Source organism: Lactuca sativa, chromosome 4 (assembly GCF_002870075.4).
Source record: "Lactuca sativa cultivar Salinas chromosome 4, Lsat_Salinas_v11, whole genome shotgun sequence".
NCBI lineage: Eukaryota > Viridiplantae > Streptophyta > Magnoliopsida > Asterales > Asteraceae > Lactuca > Lactuca sativa.
In genome coordinates, this window is record NC_056626.2 from 82,312,609 (window position 1) to 82,333,024 (window position 20,416).

Sequence of the window (20,416 nt, forward strand, 5' to 3'; positions counted from 1 at the left end):
ATGTGGAATTGGATGATTCTGGTTAGTGTTGTGTTAATATAAACATGTGTATGATGTTTTTCACCCTGTTAGATGCTTTTGCCCTTGTCCCAAAGATGGTATGTAATCCCTAACAACAAACCTCAAGAACTATAGGATAGGGAAGTTCAAGTCACATAAACAATATAACCAAAAGTGAATAATCTCAATTGCTAAGTTTGATTAAAAATGATACATTGCTATTTCAGATAAATATGAAAAGTGGGTTGTTATTTCAGCTTACTCCAAAAAAATACTTTTGTTCTATACATTTTTTGTCAAAAACAGTCAGATAGTGATGAAGCACACAAATTCTGCTATTGAGTATCTTCTTTTCATGCTTAGAGAACCTTGCAGTGGACATGTTAAATAGCTTGTTAATGGACATCAATTCCACTAAATATTTGCCAATAGCTTCAAACATGTGCTTAATCCTTCCATTAAACCCATAACTAAGAAATACAGGAAAATCCAACATCTTTTTAACTTCATAACCTATCTCCCGATTCAAGTAATCTAGCTTTAGTTTCATTGATTTATGATTGTATTGCAATAATGTAGATGCTTTTTTCCCATTGCAAGAATTTCTTCACAAGTGAGCCCATAATTGTAGAACAGTTTGATCAACTCCTACATATTTTTACAACTAGTCCTGCACACCCCCATTGCCAAATCCATGTCCTAGGCTCTATGTTCATACCCAATCTTGAGCAGAAGGACTAATTTGTAACGTCCCATTTTCATAACCAAAAATTTTCATTTTTATTCGAGTAAAAGTTCCCAATTGTAAATCCATTATTAAGAAAACTGTTTATTCCAAAATACGTTTATTGAAAATCAGAGTAATATAAGAAACATGAAATCCTCAATGCTACTGATGAGTATGTACAGTCCCGCCTTCGCCTTCCTATGATCACCAATAAAACCTGAAAAACATAAACAACTGGGTAAGCACAAAGCTTAATGAGTTCCCCCATATACCACCACACAAACATATAACAAAATGCATACTGGGTCCACATCTAGCAGACTGAATTACCTATGAGTCCTCAACATGAGTTTGACTTGCCTACCAACCCACAGCTCATGTCTGGCTTAATCCCGAGCCCACAACATAAATATGGTTTGCCTCTCGGGCTAATAACTTATGTGTAGTTTGCTCCTGAGTCCACAACATAAGTCTCACTTCCCTTTCGGGCCTACAACTTATGTCTGGGTTGCTCCTAGGTTCGCTGGATTCCGCACAAAGTAGGACCGCCTCAACCCACTACCACCATGTGTCGACATATAGACAATCAAGGATCAAGTAGTCACACAATACAAGCAACCATCAATCATATAGTTCACTATCTTCTACTATTCCTCTCACAACATACTGCCCCACCACCAGCTAACCTCCATGAAATGCGTAACCATAAGTAACCATAGGTGAGATAGCCACCCGAACAGATGATCCTACTCTAGAGCCACAACAAAACAAGGAACAGGCAAGAAAGCCTAGATCAAGAGTTCTCAGGCTATCCTACATGACTACATATAGCCCCTAGGGCACTCCACTAAATGATAATTAGTATACCTCTACTACAACATCCTATCCTATAAGGATATATACATAGATCTAGCAGATCACTATAGCACAACAACATCCTATATACCAGGATACAAATCTAACAGGTCACCACAACATAACAACATCCTATATACCAGGATAATAACCTAGTGGGCCGGTATTGGTGCCTTCGACCCACATATACAGTGAGGAAAAACTCACCTGAATCGAAGAACTCTGAAACACTGTGATACGATCCCTTTTCTTTATTACTTGCACCCACGAATCGAATAACACCAAAAAAACAGATAGTATCTTAAATAATATTTCAAAATACACAAGTTTGATCCAAGGTCAAACTTGGTCAAAAGTTAACGGTTAGCGGAAGCCAACGAAAGCCAAAGTCCAAGGTTGCTTAGTATGCCCAGTGTACTCATCGTACACCCAGCATACGCGACCTGATCCCACTCATTCATTAAGAACTTAATCCATTTAGGTCTTTTGTCCAAAGCTTAGTTCTAGACTCAAAGCATCGACTTAAGCCATAAATTTTCCACCTTTATGACTTTCCTTGGCTAGAAAAGGTCCAACAGCTAAAACCCTAACTTATTAATCCATTAAGACATCACAACTCTTGTATGGAAGGGATAGAAGGACCAAGATCACATTTTTATGGTTCCTAATAGCTCCATAATGGATAAAGTTTCCAACTTTACCCATTAAGATGGTCTAAACTGTTGGATAAGGTGTCTAGGTCCATAACTTATTTGGTATATACTTGACCCGACCGGCATGGTCCATTTGGGTTGCATCTCATCCAAACTATTTATGGATAATTTTAAGAGAGTTATACACATATGTTTATTAATATATTATAAGTTATAATATATTAATATGAAGTTATGTTATTTAATTAGTCTTAGTCTTAAATTAATTATGAATTAATTTAGAGATTAAAAGGAAGACTAATTAGATTATGGGCTATTGGTTTTATATGGTCTGGGCTAACACTCATTTGTTAAATGGGCTAAGCTTGGATGGAAGTCCATGGAGCTTTTAACCCATGGATCCTTGGAAAGGAAAAGTCATGGGTTATTAGGGTTTCACCCTAACCATGCACACTATATAAGCATGCTTATGGAGCATGAAAAGGAACTAGTGAACTAGTGTGTGTGAGCTTGTGTGTGGCCGAAATTATACAAGTGTGTATACTCTCTCAAAGTTTTCCAAGAGTTTGTGGTGTTTTGTGATTCCATTTGAGGCATTCACACTATTGGTGCTTGGCCCTCAAACTCCTAAGAACCAAACTCATCAAAAAGGTATGTAATCTCTTCTAACTCTTTTTATGTTGAATTGTTCCCCATGCCATGTTAGATAGGTTATAAACCTTGGAAAATTATTATTTTGCATGTATTTAGACAAACATAGATCCAAGGTTTATTAGGGTTGCATGCACACTTAGGAAGTGTTAGATTGCTCAAAACCCAACAGTGGTATCAGAGCCTAGGCTTGCTTGTTTGATACTTGATGCAAAATAGTTGAAAAAGTCGAAAAACTTGTTGTCTGACTGATGAACTCGCCGAGTCCATGTGTATCTTCAACCTACTCGCCGAGTAGGTTCATGCACTCGACGAGTAGGATCGACAGAGTGCAGATTTTCGACTTTGGCTGCTGGAAATGGACTAGAAACATTACCCTAAACTGTTTTGGTGTTTTAAAACTTGTTTTAGTTGGTGTAATGGTTGTTCTAATCCATTTACAATAGCATATATCAAAATTCCATGATTTTATGTGTTCATAATAGTTCTTGAAATTTTGATGATCATGTTCATGTTCTTATGAATTTAGAAGATGATAGGAATTATTTGTTGAATTGTTTAGAATTAATTCTTGATCATTTATGTGTTTTAATGGAATCCATAATTTGACCTCAAGTTATGGATATCCAAAGGTCACTTTCTTTAACACACACATTTAAACACATAAGTTACATGAAAGTGAAGAGTCTTCATTTTTATGAACCTTTAATTCATAAGTTATGAAATGAAAAGTTTTGGATAGTTACAAAACTTGCCCTCAAGTTTTGGAATTTGTAAAGTTTCACACACTTTAATAAACTTTAATTCCAACCCTTAGAGTTTTAATAGTTAAATTTCAACCCTTATACTATTTATAACATTAATGGTTAATTATTATATATATGTATAAGAATAAGTCGTTCTACCGTTAGTAGGCCTCATTCACGAAGCCGGTTTATAAGGTGGGTATAAGGTTGTTGCCTATAAAATGGTGACTTAATGGGTGTCCATTCTCACCCACCGCTTGCTTGACTGGTGGAGGGTCGTTAGCCGAACAGGTAGGACAATGACTTTAAATCCTCATTAAAAGTATAATGATTATTATAAAGTAACTAAACCTTTTAATTCCCAATCTTAGTTATTTTAGGAAAAATGTGAACATGGTGCTAGTCCATGGAATTCACACTTTGTACCTTACCAAGTCGTTGGTGGAGCGTGTTTGGTTAACCGGCACACTAACTTGGACTAGTAAGGATCACGAAGGGTGACTTAATGTTTGTCATAGATCAATGGAGCGTGTGTGGTTAACCGCCACATTGGTTAGGTGATAATATTAAGAGTACCAAGTGAATTAGCATGGTTATTCACACCTTGTTTTGTGATCCTCGGCATCGCAGTCACAAAACTTGAAGGGCACAATCGAGATTGAAACATGCCATTGAAAAGTTCAATGAATCTCAAAAGAACCTAGGAATTTCAAATCCAATTAAAACCTAATAATACATTTTGTTTTCATGGTGGAAATTGGTGAATCGTCATTCACCTACCTTTCAAATATATTATTACTTAGATTACGGCATCCCTCTTCTAAGTATAATATATTGTGATTGGGTCCTAGCCTTAATATTACATTTGGGTGTCTTATTAAGGATCCTATATATCTAATCTAAACTTGCTTTCTTCTTTCAGATGTCTTCCAACACTAATGCTTCAGGCTCTAACCCAACTGGTTCTTTCTCTCTCATGAATCTTTGTGGGAGGGTCATCTTTGATGGTTCCAACTTCATGGATTGGATTAGGAACATCAGGATGGTTACTCGTTATGAGGACAAAGAATATGTCCTCGATAAGGAGTTAAAAGAACTTGATGAGTCTACTGCTACTCCTGAGGAGATCGCTGAATTCAGGACTCATGAGAGAGATGCTACTAAGGTGGCATGTATCATGATGGCCACGATGACAGTCGAGCTCCAAAAGTCTTATGAAGATTACTACCCTTTTGAGATGCACCAGGACCTGATGGAAAGGTACCATCAGAGTGCTCGTCAGGAGCGGTATGAAATAATCTCCTCCATAATAACTACCCGCATGAAGGACGGTGATTCCGTCACGGCTCACATGCAAAAGATGCAAAGGTATGTGGACCGTTTGCTGAAGCTGAATGTGAACATCCCTGAGGAGTTGGAAATTGACATCATTTTGCACTCCTTACCTTCTTGTTATGACCAATTTCGTATGACATATCATATGAACAAGGAGGAAGTCACCCTCAGCAAGCTTCAAGGACTCTTGAAGACCGCTGAATCCGGTCTTAAGGGCAAGGCGGTTGTTACCTTTCCTACTTCTACTCCAACATCTACCCCTGTTTTAGCTATCGGGCAAGGCAAAGGGAAAAAGAGGAAGCACCCTTCGAAGGGTACCAAGGGAAAGTCTCTTAAAGGCTCCTCATCAAAGACCAAGAGCGGTTTTGTCACTCCTTCTGCCATTCCCAAGGATGCTGAATGCTTTTATTGCCATGAAAAGGCACACAGGAAGCGAAACTGCCCTAAGTACTTGCAGGATCTAAAGGATGGGAAAGTGAAACCCACCCATGCAGGTATTTACACTATATTGTCTAATTACTCAACATATTCTAATTCTTGGGTGCTTGATACAGGATGTGGTATTCACATATGTTCTGATTTGCAGGGCCTAAGAAGAAGTGAGGATGTGGAGTACGGGAAGATAAACTTGATCATGGGGAATAGGAAGGCTTCACCTGTTTCCAAGATTGGAGTTTATACTTTGTTGCTTAATAATGGGTTAAAATTAGATTTGAATAAATGTGTGTACTCGTCTGAAATGGCGAGGAATATTATTTCTTTTCAAGCTTTGTATAAACAAGGTTTTACCTTTTCGTTTGATAATGAATGTGGTGGTATTAATGCTTTCTATAAAAATGTGTTTTATTTTAAAGCGTTACCTTGTGATGGTGTGTATGAAACTGTGTCGATTGTAGACAACTTAGGAAATAATGTGTTGTATATTGATTCTTCTACTAGCCTAGATAAAGCATCATTGTGGCATTGTCGTCTTGGACATGTAAACAAGAAATGCATAGGCCAACTCCAAAAGAGTGGAGTCTTGGAATCATTCGACCTTAAATCGGATGATAGTTGTGAATCTTGTCTACTTGGAAAAATGACAAAATCACCCTTCACTGGAACTTGTGAAAGGGGTGAGGGTTTGTTAGACCTAATACATACTGATGTATGTGGGCCATTCAAAACCGCCTCAAGGGATGCTAATCGGTATTATGTGACTTTTATTGATGATTTTAGTAGATATGGGTATGTCTACTTAATCAAACATAAGTCAGAAACCTTTGAAAGGTTTAAGGAATTCAAACAGGAAGTAGAAAATCAATTGGGCAGGAACATTAAGATGCTTCGATCCGATCGAGGTGGTGAGTATCTTAGTACCGAGTTCCTTGACTATCTTAAGGAGTGTGGGATTGTCTCACAATTGACTCCTCCCAGGACACCACATCTGAATGGTGTAGCTGAGAGGCGTAATCGGACCTTGTTGGACATGGTTCGCTCTATGATGAGTCGAGTTTCATTACCAATATCTTTTTGGGGGTATACCTTAGAGACTGCTGCCCATGTCCTTAATTTAGTCCCTACAAAGAAGGTTACCAAAACACCTCATGAGATGTGGACTGGGAAGGTTCCCAATTTAAACCACATCAAGATTTGGGGTTGCGAGGCTTTCGTGAGGCGTGAGACTCATGATAAGCTCGAACCCTGAAGTGAAAGGTGTATTTTCATCGGCTACCCACAGAAATCCTTCGGTTACCTCTTCTACAGACCCAGTGAGAATGTGGTCTTTGTAGCAAGAAGAGGAGTCTTTCGTGAGAGAGAATTTATAAGCCAAGGAGACAGTGGGAGGCAAATTGATCTTGAAGAAATTCAAGAAGCAATTGGTGAAGAAACCTCAGACACTAGCAATCAACCTGAGGAGGAAACTCCTGTTGAGCAAGCTGACATGTCGGTACCTCCGAGGTGTTCCACGCGGGTTAGGAACACACCTTTGTTTTATTATGGATTTCATATTACTACGGAAGGTGATACGTTTATCAGTGATAGTACACTGGTAAATTTGGATGAACCTAACAGTGTTAAGGAAGCCATTGCAGGCCCGGAGTCTGCTAAATGGAAGGAGGCTATGGACAGCGAGATACAGTCCATGTATGACAATCAAGTTTGGAACTTGGTTGATAATGTACCAGGCCGTAAAACAGTCGGGTGCAAATGGATCTTCAAGAAGAAGACTAACATGGAAGGAAAAGTGCATACTTATAAGGCTCGACTGGTTGCGAAGGGTTTTACTCAGACTCAGGGTATTGATTATGATGAAACCTTCTCACCGGTAGCAAAGATTAAGTCTATTAGGGTTATGCTAGCCATTGCTGCATTTCATGATTATGAAATATGGCAAATGGATGTCAAAACCGCTTTCCTTAATGGAAAGTTGGCTGAGGATGTGTACATGAATCAGCCAGAGGGTTTTGTCAGTGCAGAGTACCCTAATAGAGTATGCAAGCTTGAGAAATCCATTTATGGATTAAAACAAGCATCTCGTAGCTGGAATCTTTGTTTTGATGAGAAGGTAAAAGAGTTTGGCTTCTCGAGAAGCGAAGATGAGTCTTGCGTGTATGTCAGAGCTAGTGGGAGTATAGTTAGCTTCTTGGTACTGTATGTGGATGACATACTACTTATAGGAAATGACATCCCAACCTTGCAGGAGGTTAAGTCCTGGCTTGGGAAGTGCTTTGCTATGAAGGACCTAGGGGAGGCTGCCTATATCCTAGGGATAAGGATATTAAGAAAAAGGAGTAAAAGACTAATTGGACTTAGTCAGAGTATCTACTTGGATAAGGTGTTGAAAAGGTTCAACATGGAGAATTCCAAGAAAGGAGATTTACCGATCCAAAGTAATACCAAACTGAGTAAGACTCAGAGTCCGAGTACAGAGGCATAGATAGCTAAGATGAGCCAATTACCGTATGCTTCCACTGTTGGCTCGATCATGTATGCTATGACTTGTACCCGCCCTGATGTGGATTTGCTTTGAGCATGGTCAGCAGGTATCAGGGGAACCCTGGCAAGGCTCATTGGACCGCGGTAAAGAACATTCTCAAGTACCTGCGGAGGACTAAGGATTGGGTCCTTACCCTTGGTGTGATGACTAGAGAGTATTAGGGTATAGCGATGCTAGTTTTTAGACTGATAGGGATAATTTCCGCTCTCAGTCGGGCTGGATCTTTACCTTAAATGGAGGGGCAATTTCTTGGAAGAGTTCCAAGCAGGAAACGATGGCTGATTCGACTTGTGAATCAGAGTATATAGCAGCGAGTGAAGCAGCGAAGGAGGCGATATGGCTAAAGAACTTCATCGGAGACCTTGGAGTTGTACCAGCTATTAAGGAACCTATGGAGATTTTCTGTGACAACAATAGTGCGGTTGCCTTAGCCAAGGAACCAAGAGATCATGGAAGATCCCGACACATTGACAGAAAATATCACTTCATAAGACACAAGATTGAAGAAGGACTCCTCGTGGCAAGGAGGATATCGTCGGATGAGAATCCTGCAGATCCCCTTACGAAGGGACTGACGAGGGTTAAGCATTTTCAACATGCGAGGCGCATCGGGCTGAGGGACGATATTAGTTTTACAGATTAGATAGTTTTCCTGAAACTTGTAAAATGTAATCGACGTTTGATGATGAATAAAATTTGTGATTTATTTATGAGTAAAGTGTTACCATCATTGTCAATTATTTACTATTGTTTCAGTTTTGCATGTTTTGACTTCCAGAATAATTAATTTATTCAAACCTCCACAATCGATCATACGTCGGAAGTAAGTATGAATCAAGATTGTCATGAATTGGGTTTGTAGATGGCTAAAGGTGTTTAGACATGGCAATGGTTGCTGCAACATTCATGAGTACTCATAAGTTATGAGTATTGGTATAAACCCACGCTCACTTGTATCACTTCATGGAATTTATCTCGAGTGATCGTGAGACGATAATATCATATAAATCTTTAAACCTAGAGATATGAGTTGTTATCTATGAGTTGGTTGTGCATTGATTGCACGTAAACGCATCAGTAACTTGATGTTATAAAACATGCCTTTGTGTACAATTCAACAAGTAGTAGAACAAGCATATGAGTCGAAGTTTATCTGTTCCTTCTAGAAATAGAAGCGATATCTGGGCCCCTCGATGATTTTGTGTTGACCCATGTACCGGGCCCGGTCAGAACTAAACTGATGTGTTCAGCGAAGTTCTTTGTCAAACAAATCGAAAATCGAGAAACAACTGCCAGACAATAAGCAAGACATAGTTCCATGTGTTTGTCCGGCTGATATCATGAGAATAGAGGATTATATGATCACTTGTCTTAAAATGGCGCTTCATAGTTCGACGGAGTTTTCGAGAGCTACGATTGCTGGTTGGTTCCTGGAGTTATATAGGCAAATACAGTTATTAGACTTATCCAAGTGGGAGTCTGTTGGATAAGGTGTCTAAGTCCATAACTTATTTGGTATATACTTGACCCGACCGGCATGGTCCATTTGGGTTGCATCTCATCCAAACTATTTATGGATAATTTTATGAGAGTTATACACATATGTTTATTAATATATTATAAGTTATAATATATTAATATGAAGTTATGTTATTTAATTAGTCTTAGTCTTAAATTAATTATGAATTAATTTAGAGATTAAAAGGAAGACTAATTAGATTATGGGCTATTGGTTTTATATGGTGTGGACTAACACTCATTTGTTAAATGGGCTAAGCTTGGATGGAAGTCCATGGAGCTTTTAACCCATGGATCCTTGGAAAGGAAAAGTCATGGGTTATTAAGGGTTCACCCTAACCATGCACACTATATAAGCATGCTTATGGAGCATGAAAAAGAACTAGTGAACTAGTGTGTGTGAGCTTGTGTGTGGCCGAAATTATACAAGTGTGTATACTCTCTCAAAGTTTTCCAAGAGTTTGTGGTGTTTTGTGATTCCATTTGAGGCATTCACACTATTGGTGCTTGGCCCTCAAACTCCTAAGAACCAAACTCATCAAAAAGGTATGTAATCTCTTCTAACTCTTTTTATGTTGAATTGTTCCCCATGCCATGTTAGATAGGTTATAAACCTTGGAAAATTATTATTTTGCATGTATTTAGACAAACATAGACCCAAGGTTTATTAGGGTTGCATGCACACTTAGGAAGTGTTAGATTGCTCAAAACCCAACATAAACAACCAAGATTTATTCTTTAAGTCTCAAAGGGACCAAAAGTGCATCTTTATCAACTTAATCCATTAAGTCCAAGTCTCCAACCTTCATATCTGAATCAATATGATGTTTATATGGATAAAGTTTCCAACTTTATCCATAACAAGGTCACAAACTTTCAAGATTTAAACTTGATGCACTAAAGTGACAAAAAGCTCATAACACCCAAAACTAGCTAGATCTAACAAACGCATCATCAAGATTCAAGCTTTATACCTCCAGAAAAAAGATCAAGGTGAAAAAGGTCTGGATTCACAAGATCCAATGCAACAAACACTTCTCCAATGAGCTCCTTCTTCTCGAAGATGCACCAAGAACACTCCAAAGCACTAAAGACACTCCAAAACACTCAAAAACACCTTCATAACTTCTTCGTTCCAACTCCGTTTTCGATGATCTTTATATCCACGAAAAGGTTTTGAAGAGCCTCACAATATTATCTAGATATCTTGGACTAAAAACTAATCAAACAAAAATCCATATTTCATGCAAGACCTTGGCCTATGACTTTCCCTTTTCTACCCTTCAACCCCCACAATTCAAAAGTTAAGATCTCATATCCATCATTGCCACCATCAAAAGGTCTAAATATTACCTACTTAAGGCCCAAAGCCTTTACACAATCGATTTTCGGCCCACGACCATGAAATAAGAAATGACAGGAAACGAGATGTTACATAATTTATTTGCAAGGTTATCATCTAATGCCCTTCTTAGAAATAGAGGGGATTTAATCAAATTTTCTAGATATCATTGGAATCGAACCTGTATTGCTTAAGAAATTCGATTCTAGGTTGTAATTTCCTTTCACGGATAGCACTAAACAAACTTGGATACACAACCTCTTTATCGGTTAACCCAACAAATGATTTGAAGATGTCAACATGATTAGTATAATGGCCAACGATGTATGCTAAAATGAAAGGTGGCTTTAATAACGTAGTAGTTGTCGCAACCTCATATCCCCTAGTCATATTCAAGAAAAACTCGAATTTAGGGATCAACTGTTAATCCAGATCAAAATTCATAATGGTTGGAAAATGGAGGATTAACTGTGATTCTTTAAAACAGCTTTGGTTCCTTTTTTGCTTATACCCATTTCAAGGAAGATGGTAAATAGTGGAGCTCTTGTGAGACAAAAGCGAAAAAGGAATTGAATATTTTGAAGGCGAGAAGATATTCGTGAAACAAAAGAGACAGAGACATAGGGAGTAACCTGAATCCACTTCAGAGGTGGGGGTGGGTTGAAACACGTTGCATTAGATTGATGTGTCAACACCTCCAATTTAGTGATGTAGGTTTTGTTCTTGGGTAAAGTCCCTTCCCTGAATTGAATTTTGATTTTATTGAAATCGTTTTTTCTGGCGAATACTCATTCTGTCTCTTCAATGATGAATTAGTACGTGGTGAATGAATCGGCAGTGTCTGATGCAACCTTCTGGTGAAAAGAGTGGAGGGAGGAAGAAGAAAGGGTGGGTTATGATGGCAAATGGGAACGTCGATCAGTAAAGGGCTATGGAAAATAAGGGATTTAACATTTTATTAGACAAAAAATTCCATAAGTTTGGTAATTTTCTTTCACACGAAATCAGTAACAAAAACGACACCGTTTTAATTTATGGCTACCTCTGCTTATATACCCTTAAGGGGGTGTGTTTGTGCGTGTGTGTGTGTGTATATATATATATATATATATATATATATATATATATATATATATATATATATATATAGGGATATGGAGCATATATTACAGCCCCACCTAAACTTAGATATTAAATCTCTAAATTTTGCAGTTTTATCTTAGTAAATATAACCGGTTCAGTTTTCACTTGGTAAATATACAATTCTCCATTGCATTTTTTCCTCTATTATCGTTTAACCATCCATTTTTTCTTTCTTCGTTATCATTTATTACTTCACGTCAATAAACATTACTATTTTCCATCATCATGAAGGTCAAAGATAATTAACATTTTTGCTTCCCTATTAAAATTATTATTTCAATATTGAATCTACAACATCAAGTGTTAATGATGAATCCCTAATTGCAATCTTTAACTAATAAAACAAAATAGTTTAATGAAGTTTGTACCTAAACTTGGTTGTAAACCATTATCATTTTAAAGCTATAACTTTTGAACAATTTATATAAAATATTTCAATTATAAATTTAAATATAACATTACATGATCAACTGAAATATAAATTTTAGTTTAACTTAAATAACCAAAATAATATTTTGTAAATAGTTAAAACTAATAAATTGTAGTGTCTTTCTAAAGTTATGTCTTTAATTTTTAACAGATTATATTTAATTTATTAGATTAAAATATTGTATGTAAACCATTATCAATTTAAAGCTACAACTTTTGAACACTTTTGACAATATACTTAAATTGTTAATTTATAATATAAATTACAGTGTCAACTTAAATATAATTTTCAGTTCCACTTAAAAAACCCAAAGAATATTTTGTAAATAGTTAAAAAAATGATAAATTGTAGTGCTAAATGCAAAACTGAGTTATAATCTCAATTTAACTAAAATATTTTCTAAATATATTTGTATAATCGTTAAAAATTTTCAAATAAGTAGCTTAAAGTAACTTAAAATAACAATAGTTAAATATAACTTTATATAAATTATTATAATATTACATTTAAAATCAAAAAACAATGTTTGATGTATTAAATAATTATAATGATATAAATTAAAATATTAAACAAATAAATTTTAAAAAATTAATTAACAATAACAACTATAAATAATATTACACCATATAGGATATTTAATTTTATTCATGACTAACTCACGGGTAGAAGTCATTCAAACGGTTAAGATTATGTAGTTGTAATAGATATATATATATTATGATATAATTCAAAATAATTAATATATTATATCAATTTAGTATACAAATATTTTAAAAGTAGTTGATTTTTTAATACACCTAAAAACTAACAATTAAGGGTTAATGCAGAAAAATCTAAAATTAATATAGTTTATTGTATATACAAATAAATATAAAAGCATTTTTCATAAATAAGAATAATATTGAGTAAAAAGATAACTATAATAATGTTGAGTAGGTGGATTACGACGGCTGACAGAAGGTGGGAGTCGGCTGTGATGCGGTCATTAAAAGCAGTAGCAGCAGCCGGTGGGGCCAATGGAGTGGGTGCTCCTGCAGCGAATCCCATTATGGTGGCCACGTTTCGTTCTTACACCCAACTACCACTCCATCCATCTTCTTTCTCTTTTATTTTAACCTCTTTCATATCCCATTCACACACATATTATATATATATATATATATATATATATATATATATATATATATATATATATATATATATATATATATATATTGATGTGAATCTGAAAACTTCAAAAGCCCATGGGAAACATGTTATTTGTCAAGTGGTCCTGACAAGTATATATACTTTTTTATTATATATTATAATAATTATCTTATTTTACACATTTTTTTGTACTATATTTTTATTTGATAGCAAATGTAGAGATATTTATGATTAACATTTATAGTTACGTCTTTTTCATAATGTTACTTGTGGGTTTTTAGATTAAATGTGGACATGACCCCTGAAAAAGATTTAAATACGGTTGCCAAAAAGATTGGAAAATCAGAAAGAGTTATTATTATGATTTATGGGGTACCTTTGATGAATTATGTGTATAGTTATGTCCTTATGAGTAAATATGGAGTGGCTGACAATCCTGACATATCTAGTCAAGGGGGGACCACAATTTCGTACGTGACAACATGACACGTAATGAGTGGACCCAGGTTGTTCACGTGAGATTATGTTGTCGTCACGGCGGTCTTACGTTTCTGTACGCTATCATATCATTTACTCTGTTTTGTCTTATCCTTGTACTGACGGCGGCGACGGGTTTTTCGGTGGTGCGCGTTTACTGGTTCTCCTGTTGGGGTGCAGTTTCACCGTCCTCCAATATCCCTTCCCTAACGGTGCCGTTAAGACTGTTGACTTTTAAAATTTTGTTACTAAATTATCTTCAACCTTTTGTGATTTTTTTTTGTTACAATACACTTAAAACGTATATTATTATATCAACTAGACAACTATAACCAACGAAATAATTCATATTAATTATGATATTAATAAAACAAATATTTTATTAAATAGATAAGTTTTTTTTTATATACACACTCATTTATAGAAATATTATAAATGTATTTGAAGAAAAATAACATATACTATATGATTTATTTGTTGGAATATTTGTACCACAAATGATCAGTTAATGCATTTGGTATATCAATTGTCAAAGTCGGTTTCTTTGCTTTTGATTCGTTTTTTAAGTGAGCACAAAATTGTTGAAACCATATATTGAAGTGAGTTTCTTTGTGTACGATGTCTTTATAGCGAGCAATAATTAGGAAGACATTCAAAGTTGCAAGCGAAACGTTACATAATTATATGATGGAGTCCCTAAAAAATAATCATTATACAATCTATAATTTACACTAATTTGATTACAACAAATGAAAGATTAAAAAGTCTTTGGCCTAGTGATATCAAGTTATTGAAAAGATATTTATCCTTTAGCATTTGAAGGTTCAAGTCCCATGATGAATAATAGATATAGATTTAGAGTATAATTAAATGGACGTGTGAATTACTCATTCTAAAAAAAAAACTGGTTTATCATTAAACTTTACAAAAAAAAAATAATAATAAAAATAAAAAAAAATAAAAAAAACTATTGTTTGAATATTTGTGATTTAATCTCCATTAATACGCATGTTATTTTACTTAATATTATTTTAAAAAAAAAAGATTCTAGTTAGTAAATACTCCTCTAAAGATGGTCGGTCCACCATTTACGAAGACATTTTGCATTTCTTTGCAAACGACGTTGAATTACCTTCTTCTGCCCAAATGTTTATCAAATGTTTATATTTTATAAAATCAAATAATTTATAAAGACTTTTTTAATATAAATTTGCTCATACCACTTGTGTAGTGGCCTACGGGTGAAACATTATGGGAATGTGGATGGTATATCATTTATCAAAGTTACAGGTTGGTTGATGCTTTTGCTTATGTGGCCTTGAAGGTTTGTTTATGGTGATTCACGGGTATGATACATAGTCTTATATTCACACATTGATTCTTCGTATGCATAAGCTTGCCCTGACGCCCTTATTAGGGATACCATTTTTTACAAAAAGAAAAACATATAAATTTGCTCAAAGGTTAAAGATCGTGAGTTTATAAAACAATCTCACAAGTCGTTAAAAAACAATCTCATAAATTTAAAGATAACTAATCCTTAAGTTATACAGTGCGTTACGGTGGAGAACTCGTTTAGAATTAATATAAATGAAAACTATATAAACATTATGTAAGCGAACAAAATACAACTTTAATGTGGAGGGTAACTCCATTGTAATTCCTAGATAGAATGTAATTTACAAATATCAGCAGTATATATATAACACGATGACGATTACACAACGTCAAACGGACACAAAAGTTTCAAAATAAAATTTTGATCCGAAAAATTATATATGAAGAAGGCGTATGAAAATAAGGATTGAAAGTGTGTCTTAAGAGAATTAATAAAAACGAAAACTATAAAAAAAAATTATATAAGGAACAAAAAAACTTAACTTTAAAATATAATAGGTGATCAAAATCACAAGTTATAAAAATACCAATAATTTAACAATAAATTTATGAAAGATGAAAAATGATATCAAAATTTATTAAAGTAAAAATGTAAATATAAAAATATGTTATAATCAAAGCAAAATCTCATTCTATGGTGCGCGACGTCACCAACCCCGACAAGATGTGTGGCGCGTTTCTATTGTGCACGATGTGCACCCCCGCTATAAATAGACATTCCCGGTTTCTTTCATTTCCTTACACCCTCTTCATTTCGAACTCTCTGGAGACCTCCCACCCTTTGAGTCTGACCTTTTTGGATTTTTGGAGTACTTTAGCGAAAACCTGCGACATCAGAGAGCCGGGCATAAAGAAGTGTTTGGATCGGAGTTCTGCCAACACAAATTTTGGTTTTTGCTAGGATCCCTGTAAGTTAAGCTACACTTTTATTGTAACTTATATTTATATCTAGAATGGTCACATTGGCTTGGTTGTTGGATTTCAGATATACTATATACCGAAATGGATCTGCCTCCCAACTGTCCAGCCTGGCTGATCCTTATTTGATAGAACTCATGATATTCGTTGGGATTTATGAAAGATCGAAATTTAAATACCAGATCGTCATAAAAATCAATAAGTCATAGTATTATTGGTTAATACTTGTTAGACACATTACCCACCAATAAGATCACTTAGGTAGTCGTCAATCGTCGGAGTAACTGCCCAGGTGAGTTATCTCACTATACCATGTATTAAAATATATATAAATGTGCATTAGGATAGAGAACTAGTAGACTAGAGAGACTAGAGCTGGTAGTATAATCTTTATGTGCTTGAGTGTGAACTAGTAAAGTAGGAAGTATAAATATGCTTGTACTAATAGAGTCTAAAGTGCAGTCTTTATGTGTAATTGTTGTGATATTAGACTTAGTTAGGGATGATGGTGGATCGGTTAAAGAGGTCGGGAGCCTATAGGCCCGCGTGTTAACGAAATGGCATGTAGGCCATAAGTACACATAGAACCGTGTTAACAAAATGACGTGTAGGTCATAAGTACAAATAGACTCATGTTAATGAAATGGCACGTAGGCCGTAATTACACATAGAATCGTGTTAACGAAATGATACGTAGGTCGTAAGTGCACATAGACCCGTGTTGACACGAGTAGGCCGTAAGTAGACATATTATTGGCGGATTTCAATTCAATGGTTGTATGTATGTATATGTATTGTGGTATATGGTATTTTGGGGAACTCGTTAATCTTCGTGCTTACCCAGTTGAATATAAATGTTTTCAGGTACTCATGTGAAAGGAAAGGTTCGACCGTATATATATGTATTCACAACATGTTTATGCATAACGTAGTTATACTATGATATATTTGATTAAATAAAAATGAAAAATTTTTGGTTGAAAATGGGATGCTGCAAACAACTTATAGAAGATATGGTAGCTTTAGGAGTGTTTGAGATTTCATTTAAAAACAACTTAGGGGTCGTTTAATAGTTGTTGATTGAGTTAGAGTTAACTGAGTTAGAAGCTGACTGGGTTAAAAATGTTGACTGAGTCCACATCTGACTGAGTTTATGTTGTTTGATTATTTATTTGACTGATTGTGCTGAATTATAAAAATGACCATATTACCATTTGTGTTGTCTCTTGTGTGGGATAAAATAATTATAAAAACACAAACTATCACAAAAAATCCAAATTAAACTACATCATTTAAAATATAAATGCAAAGTGTCATACAAAATCCAAATACAAATTGTCATACAAAAAATACATAATAGATTGCATATAAATTTAACGTTAACCATTTGAAAGTAACTAATTAGCAATTTGGTCACGCAAAGTAGTCATATAGTCAACGGCTCTAAACCTCATTATATGCCTTATATGTTTTGGCCCTCACTTCCTCCACATTCCACATAAGGAGTAACCATAGTGTTTTGTTCAAAGTTCATAAATAAGTCATCATGAATATTATATTTCCTTATAAAATTATGGACCGTAACACAAGGAATAACTATGTCTCTTTGCACTGGAAAAATATAAGGAGTCATTTGCTTTAAAACTGGAAATCTCGCCTTCAATACACCATAAGCACGTTCAATGATATCTCTAAGTTATGCATGAGCATGATAGAACCTTTCTTCCTTAGTTAAAGCTTTGTTTCTTCAAAAATCGGCTAACCAATACCTAGTATTGCGGTAGGGAGCCATAAATCCACGAGTCTTGGTGTATGCGACATCACAAATGTAATATTTATCTGTAGATGATTGAGAAATTTATAATATAAATAATAAAACTTATAGAAAAATTATACACCTAGTGGAGGGAATGGAAATATGGATGTCGAATTAAATGCAACTTCTTTCAGAACTTTAGAATCATGTGCTATGCCCTCCCATCCAACCTATACAAAGGTGAATATCATATCAAAATCACAAATTCCTATTACATTTTGATAACATTCACCTTTTCCTCTTCCCTTATAGTGAGTTTGTTGATCAATGGGCACAAATGTATGTATAAGTGTTCCATCTAATGCACCTATTGCTCTCGGAACTATGTGTATTAGTCGTCTATGTCGTCCTGAGGTATTTCTTGTTGGATTAGACGATGTTGGTACTATAATTTCTCTTGGAAAACACATCATTACACGAAGGACCTCATGAAACCATTGATGAATCGTTTGTGTGGAGTGATGAAATCTCTTGTTAACCGCTTGAAAACGTTCATTATATCCTATAACATGTAAAAATATAGCCAACTTTTCTTCGACGCTTATTGTCCTATTACGTTGCAACCAATTTCTTTGTGTAAAATGATTGCATAATAGTAAAAATGCATCTTGTGAAAGACACATCATATTGTAACATTGTATAGGACATCCGTGTATTAAATCTTGCATATACACATGCCCATTGTTACCGGTTCGCTTACGCTTATTCTTTTAATTATTCTTTGCCTGTGTCGGACCAACATCAAGCAATACCACAAGGATATAAGGAAATATAAAAAGTCACCTTGTTTATCCATATGTGACTAGTTAAATGTCAGATACAAATTACATTAAAATCAATAAAATAACAATCCAGAACATATAATTCTAAACATATAACAATCCATAACATATAAGCTCATAAAACATAACAAGCCTAACAAAAAAAATCATAACACATAACAACTCTAAACATAAAAAGCCATCACATGAACCATAACATATAAAGTCAAACAATTAATCCAAACTTTCTTCTCGCATTTTTTACCCACGACTCACAAGTTGATAAGTTAAGGCACAACAAAATTTTCCTATTACGCTTACTTTCAGCAAATAACATAAGAGTAGTGGTGTATTTCGGATCATATTCTCCCCACTCCAAGTTTACCAACTTCGCCATACAATCATCCATCTCTTTTTCAAGATTATTTCTTTCGTTGAATGCTTGTGCAACCTTGACAATTTCTCTACCTACTTCTTTCAACTCATCATGTATGGTTTCCTTTGGACCATTTCGTTCCCCCCCCCCTTTTTGTCAGCCTAGATGATTCTTCACTTGCAGGTGAAGCACTAGTAGGTTGGGGTATCCACATGAGGTGCTAGCTCTGGCTCTTCCATCTCAGTATCCTCAAAATCGTGTGTAGTAAAGACTTCATTGGGATGAGGTAGTGTCAAAGATGGACCCTAACTGTGAATATCGTTCGAGGTCTCCCATTAAACAGTTGGGTACAAAGATCAGGGCAAGGAATAGGTGCATTTCTCAGCTTATCTACATACTTGTTCAACTGTTTAAAAATTTTAATAAATATTATCAAACTAGTAAAAAATAATCTAATTTAAAAAATGTATATGCATATGTATGTGTGTGTGTGTGTATATATATATATATATATATATATATATATATATATATATATATATATATATATATATATATATATACCTTCACTTCCGCTTCCCATTCATCATTAGTCATGTTGAAAGAATTCGTTACATGATTATAAAGATTTCCGGTTTCATTTTTAAGTTTCAACCACACTGTATACTTTGCTTTTAAATGGTCGTGTATTGTTTTTCATTTGTTTTTTGTGGACCTTAAAATTATGATATTTTTTCAATTTCTCCGCGACTACACTCCATAAGCTTTCTTTTAGGCCACCACCCCCTGATCATTACTTGTTAATTTGTGTATACATGCTCCCAAAATTTTTTGTCTACAATCTTTGACTCCCAACTAATTCTAGTTCTTTTATCTGTCATGTCTATTATAAAAAGAAAAGATAAATCATCCACATAACACACATTTACAACATAAATCCGATTTCATCACATATTTAACAAGATATACAACATAAATTTTGATTTCATACAAATAAATTTTGATTTCATAAGCATTTAACAGTTTCAGATTACTGATTTCAGATTTCAAACAAACATGTACAACATATTCAACACTCTCTAATTTTATATTAACATGTACAACATTTTCTGATTTCACATACCTAAAATATGATTTTATG

The 20,416-nt window shown here is 34.8% G+C and overlaps 1 pseudogene; it reads right to left on the bottom strand.

Annotated features, from left to right (window-relative positions):
* Positions 1-253: 253 nt before the first annotated feature.
* On the bottom strand, positions 254-13,427 carry LOC111894976 (transcription termination factor MTERF8, chloroplastic-like; annotated as a pseudogene).
* Between the last annotated feature and the right edge of the window lie 6,989 nt (positions 13,428-20,416).